The sequence below is a fragment of the Echinops telfairi genome, unplaced genomic scaffold (genome assembly GCF_000313985.2).
Source record: "Echinops telfairi isolate 266 unplaced genomic scaffold, ASM31398v2 ScPeMD7_9;HRSCAF=40, whole genome shotgun sequence".
NCBI classification, from domain to species: Eukaryota; Metazoa; Chordata; class Mammalia; order Afrosoricida; family Tenrecidae; genus Echinops; species Echinops telfairi.
The window spans coordinates 29,958,601-29,964,890 of record NW_022103906.1 but is presented as its reverse complement, the minus strand read 5'-3'; the positions used below and the strand labels follow the sequence as shown (position 1 = coordinate 29,964,890).

Here is a 6,290-nt window from a genome sequence, read left to right as displayed (position 1 = left end):
AGCACACGATCACATTTCAAACATTTTTTTTCAACATACAGCTAGTTCGTACATTGGCACATGTATCAGGATTTAACATGTAACCACTATGCCACCAGGGCTCCTGTCAAGATTCAACAGCAGGTTAGAAACGCTTCTGAGTGTCTTAAGCAGAAAAGAAACATAATGTAAATAATCAGGTGCTTACAAAGCTGTTTGACGCACTGGAAATTAGACTGTAGGTTGGCTATGTAAGGACTCTCGGCATGACCCTGCCGAAGTGACTCTCTGAGGGTTTGGCTCCTTTTGCCTTGACTGGAAGCTTGAGGCACAAGGAAGGTACTGTCCAAGTCAGCTCTGGGATCGCCACTCTGGGCACTCTGGACAGAACATTGCATTGCAGCATCCTTGGCTTTTATGGACTAAATGCCAGCAGTACCTACTCACTTATGACCATCAGAAATGCCTCCAGACTTCACTAGATGTTTCCTGGGGCTCAAAATAACCCTTGGTTGAGCGCCACTGCTCTAGGATACCATCCTCTGGTGTTGAGGAAGCTGCTGCCTTGATTGTTATTTCCAGGAGCATGCTGCTGTAGCTGCGATCCGTGGATCAGCACGCTCCGCAGGGACAGTCAGCTCCAAAGTCAGACTTCACCTGCTGTGATCCATCACAGCCAAATGAGTGCGCTGCACCTCTCTTCTCCCTTAACTCAGTCTCAAATTCAGCTCTTGCATGAATGCATCCCATTTGTGGACCTAAATCATATCCAGACCCCCCAGCTGCAAGGGAGTCTAGGAAGTCATTTTTAGCTTTCTAGTATTTGCAGTATAAGAAGGCACCCCAGAAGTAAGTATCGAGAGAACCAATCTACCGTAGCTGCCACAGCATGTAAACTTTTTGTTCTTGCCAAATGAACCGGGCAAGATGTGAATGTTAATCTGAGTGGAAGGATTTCAAAGTTGTCCTGGAAAAAAAAATGGAGCCAGAAACCTGTACCAGTGCCCATTAGCAGGAGGAAGATCAATTCTAGAAGATGGCACTTTATGACTCATTATCTTGGGCAGCTATTTTAACACTAATAATATGAGGTGATTTCATGGTATATGTGAAATGTCTTATCTCCCTAAGTGGCTGGAAATTCTTTAAGGTTAGAGCTATGTGCTTTCACAAGGCCAGGATATGAAAACAAAACAAAATCTCTGTGCCATCCAGTCACTTCTCCATCAGCGACTCCAGGTAGGGTTTCTAAGGCTGTACAACTCTATGAGAGCAGAAACCCTCATCTTTTCCCACAGAGAGACTGGTATGTGTGAAGGCCTGAGCTTGCAGTTAGTGGTCCAATGCTTACCCAGCAATGCCACTCGGATGAGGTATGGGCATATTGTGGATACTCAGTTTTCAAAAGTTACTAAACATTTTAAGCATGTTTTACAAGTAATTTGACTTCATCATCAGAAATAGAGCCAGGATTACATCTAAACACTGTTCTTCAGATAGGCTCTTAAGAGGTCCTTTACTATCTCTTAGAATCACTTAGTAATCTCATAACTTTGAAACAGTCTAGGATCTTTAATGCACTGGTTGTTGGCATTGAATTCTAAATTGAGAATTTTATGGAGGGTTGAGAGATTAAGAATTATAAATAATAATTTTCATCTTAAATATGCACTATCCTCAAATAACCCACTGCCAGTGAGTCGATTCTGATGAGTAGCAGCCCTTCCGTAGTACTTCCATAGGAACCCTGCTGGCATAGTGGGCTGCTAACGACAAGGTCAGCAGTTTGAAACCTCCAGCTGCTCCGAGGGAGAAAGACGGAGCTTTCTGCTCCTGTAAAGAGCTACAATCTTGGAAATCTGAAGGGGCAATTTTACCTTATCCTATAGGGTTGCTGTGAGTCAGCATCAACTCGATCAATGGCAGTGAGTGTTAGTAGTTACTTCCAACTCCACCCGGTATGGAATAACAGACACCAGATGGATCCTTCTGCCTAAAAGAAAGAAAACAAACAAACAAGAGCAGACAAAATATATGAAACATCAGTTTTCAAGACACTGGGCATCAGACAATAAAGGGCAGTGGTCTCTGTGTGCTGGAAATAAATGAGGGGAAATACTCAATGGCCTCTGCTTATGGGCTTGAGAAGGTAGGTCAAAGGTCAAATCGCAGGGTGGGAGAATGAGAGGGAGCCCCGCAGGTTCCCTGTGTTGAGGGGATGGATCAGAGAGTCTGGGAAGAGCAAGGCACCTAGAGTTGTTGGGACAGAGCACCCCATCGCTTCTCGGCCTTTTGGCTAAGATCAAGTGTAGGACAGAGCACCCAAGAGGAGAGCCCTGCACTGTGGTGATGAGCACCGAGCACTGGTGACCTGCCATGGGTCTTCCACAAGCACTCAGGGGAGTGAGTACTAATGGGTGCATACATGAGAGGAGACTGTGCTCAAGTGAAATTTCTTAACATGACTTTTCTAGTCATTTCTTAATAATTCCCCCTAGATGACTGAGTGAGACCGTGCAAATAAAGTGTAGAGGGCTCTAATCAAGGCTTAGTCCATTTTGCCACTCCTCTGGATGTAAGAGAGCTAGCTCTTAGGGAGAGAAATGCTGAGCTCATTCAGGAAAAAGAGCCACCAGTGGAGCCTATTTGAGATCTGGATGCAATGGTGGAGGTAGCAAGCCTATGCCATGCCAATGCCAGAGGACATAGGAGCCACGCTGCTGAGGCTGCGTGGCAGTGCGCCAGAGGGACAAGAGGGCTTTCTGGCCCATGGAGGCAGAAGCCAAGGGACGGCGCGACTGAGATGCTGAGGACCAGAGAGACGTGGCTGCTGGCTGAGAAAAGGCATTGCTGTAAACCAGAGTGTACTCTTAGTGTTTTCTGGTCCTGGTTTGTGACAACCCATTAGCTAAGGCCTTAGAAAAAACACACCCAAAAGAATAGAAGGTAACAGTGCTGGTGCTAATAAAGGACCAGGCGTAGAGCCTGTTTCCACCAGCCACAGTGGAAACCTGATGATTCGCACAGGGAATTTGGTGGCGTCCCGAGAAGGGCGTGGCCTCACTAGTGAGGTCTAGTTAGCCCTAGACCGAGCCTCTTACAAATCATAGAAGCCAGACCCAAAAGACCCAAACTGTCTCCAAGAGCTTTAATGGGATTCCAGAACAAAACCAACCAATGGTGACAGGATACAAAAATATCCAGTGTCCAATAAGGCGAAATTCACAATATCTGACGCCCAAAACAAAGAAGAAAAAGATGACCCAAAGAGTGAAGTAAGGCAACCCAAACGGACCCAGGGCTGACACAGATGCTAGAATTAGCAGATAAGGACATTCAAACATTTGTTACAACTGTATTCCATATGTCTAAGAAGCGAGGTAGAGACAATGGGGTTATTGACCTTCTTTCCTCCTTCCTTCCAGGATAATTCAGTCCAAAAGCCACCAGGGAGACCAGCCGTGTAGAGGCATGGGGTGCTGGCTTGCTACGTGGTGTCAGAGTCCTGGCAGGGCGAAGAGGGTATTTGTATGATGATAAGACAGAGATTAGTTACACACACACACACACACACACACACACACACACACACACACACACACCAGTGAGTACATATTGCACCCAATTCTTGGTTTTGAGTGCCACTCTTCATTAAATGAACCCAGACCATTTGGCATCATGGTTGTTTCTGGGACTTGAGTAGGGAAAATACAACATGAGCCTAGACCATCTTGTTTTGCCAGGGAGAAAGGAAGTGTGCGAAGAATGACAGGGACATATTTTAAAGATCAAAAGGAGGAGTTCAGCATGACAGTCGAGGGGTGTGGCACGCTGAAGCGGGTTCTGGTGCCACGCACTGCTGCTACCTGAGAAATGCTAGACTTTTCGTCCACTGGGACCTGCTGCACATCCCTTGCCTCAAGATTCTCCTCAGCAAAGGCCTGGGGCTGGGCCTTGTATCTAGCTCCCTGCTATTAAAACCGCCCCTGGTGTTTAAAATCCTGGGCGCCAAGAATCCAGACAGGCTGAGTCTTCAGTGGGTCATGCTGGAGCTACTGACCTTGACTGGGACTATGGTCTACAGCATCACCAACAAGCTTCCCTTTGGCTCTTGGGGTGAAGCCCTCTTCCTGATGCTCCAGACGCTCACCACTGGCTGCCTGGTCCTGCACTGCAGGGGCAGACTGTGAAAGGAGCTGCTTTCCTAGTCGGTTCCACCCTGCTCCTGTTGCTGCTGCTCTCACCCCTGACCCCGCTGGCGTGGTCACTTGGCTCCAGGCTTCCAGCGTGCCTGCTGTGGTAGGGGGCAGGCTGCTCCAGGCCACCACCAACGACTACAACAACGGGCACACAGGTCAGCTCTTGGCCGCCACAGTCTTTCTCTTGTTTGGGGGCTCCCTGGCCCAGATCTTCAACCCCATTTAGGAAATGGGAGACCCTCTCGTGGCTGGCACCTTTGTGGTCTCCTCCCTCTGCGATGGCGTCATCACAGCTCAGCTCCTCTGTTACTGGAATGCCAAGACTCCCCACAGGCAGAAAAAGGAGCAGTAAGGCTGGGAGCCCATTGAGCCACCCAACCTCCTGTCAGCCCCTCCACCTGAGCCAGGTCTGCTGGTGGGGCTCCAAACAGTCCCACCTCCTTCCACAATTGAACGAAGGTTGTTTTTACAATATTTGGTTTTTCAAGCTTACATTCTGACAGTTAATGAATGTTGTTCACGTACCTCTCAATTAAATCATCTTTGAGTCCCCTTAAAAAAAAAAGATCAAAAGAATACAGGAGCTAACTTGAAGAGATTTTCCTTAGCCAAGTCTGGGACAATTTGAACATCAAAATAATAGTGAAAATAAATAACAGCAGTTTACAACACAGTATATGAAATGAAATAGGAATTGACAAGCCCATGCTGATATAAAAAAAATAATAAATGGGAAGAAGAGAGTGATTTTCCTTACAGTAAAAATTCTAATTAATTAATTTAGAAGAAATTATGGAATTAAGAGAATTTTTATTATTAAAATATCATGTTGTTGGGGGCTCTTACAGCTCTTATAACTATCCATACATCAATTGTATGAAACATATTTGTACATATGTTGCCATCATCGTTTTTCAAACATTTACTTTCTATTGAGCTCTTGGTATCAGCTCCTCTTTTCTCCCTCTCTATACCCCCCACAGCCTCATAATCAAATTATAAATTATTATTATTTTCATATCCTACACTGACCACTGTCTCCCTTCCCCCACTGTTTCTGTTGTTCATCCATGTGTGTGTGTTGGGGGGCACAGTTATGTGTCAATCATTGCGACCAGTTCCCCTTTCCTCCCCTGCTCTCCCCACCTTCCCCCTACCCTCCTGGTATTGCTACCCCCATTCTGTTCCTGGATTCCATGTGTCGTGAGCTCTTATCTCTTATCTGTACCTGTGCACATGCTCCGGTCTAACCTGCAGTGAAAGGCAGGACTGGGGTCATGATAGTGAGGAAGCCTCAAGGAACCAGAGGAATATTGTGTGTTTCATCGGTGCTAACTGCGCCCTGGTTGACTCATCCCTTCTTTGTGACCCTTCTGTGAGGAGATATCCCACTGTCTACAGATGGATTTGGGGTCTCTGCGCTGACCCCCCTCATTCTCAATATGGTTGGTTGGTTGGTTGGTTTTCTGAAGCCTGTTATCTGATCCCTTTGACACCTCATGATCACACAGGCTGGTGTGCTTCTTCCATGTGGGCTTTGTTGCTTCTTTGCTAGATGGCCGCTTGTTTAACTTCAGCCTTTGAGACCCCAGACACTTGATAGCTGGGCACCATCAGCTTTCTTCACCACATTTGCTTACGCACCCATTCTGTCTTCAGTGATTGTGTCAGGAGGGTGAGCATCACAGAATGCCAGTTTGTTAGAACAAAATGTTCTTGCATTGAGGGAGGGCATGAGCAGAGGCCCAAAGTTCATCCACTACCTCAGTGTATTGCCATATAAATATATGTACATATGCAAATACATCTATTTTATTAATTAATGTATTTACATATGTACACATCTATGCTTATATCTCTATGCACAGCTTTTCTTCCTAGATCTTTCCTGTTTCCTTCTACCTAGGAGAAGAATATTTGGCAAAAACCATAATAATTAACTTCAGCCAAGAAATGCAAATGAGAGATGAAACTAGTGGGTGACAACTTTGAGAAGAATGGGATCTTTAGTTAGCTTGAAAATGCTCGTTCACTTACAAAGACAATTGGCATGGCAGACCCATCCCAGTCAAGTGGTCGAAGATAACATGGCTAGTAGTAATAGCACTAGTT

At 45.9% G+C, this 6,290-nt stretch overlaps 1 pseudogene; it reads left to right on the top strand.

The window, feature by feature from the left end:
• Window positions 1-3,744: 3,744 nt before the first annotated feature.
• Window positions 3,745-4,530, top strand: LOC101656076 (annotated as a pseudogene).
• Window positions 4,531-6,290: the final 1,760 nt, after the last annotated feature.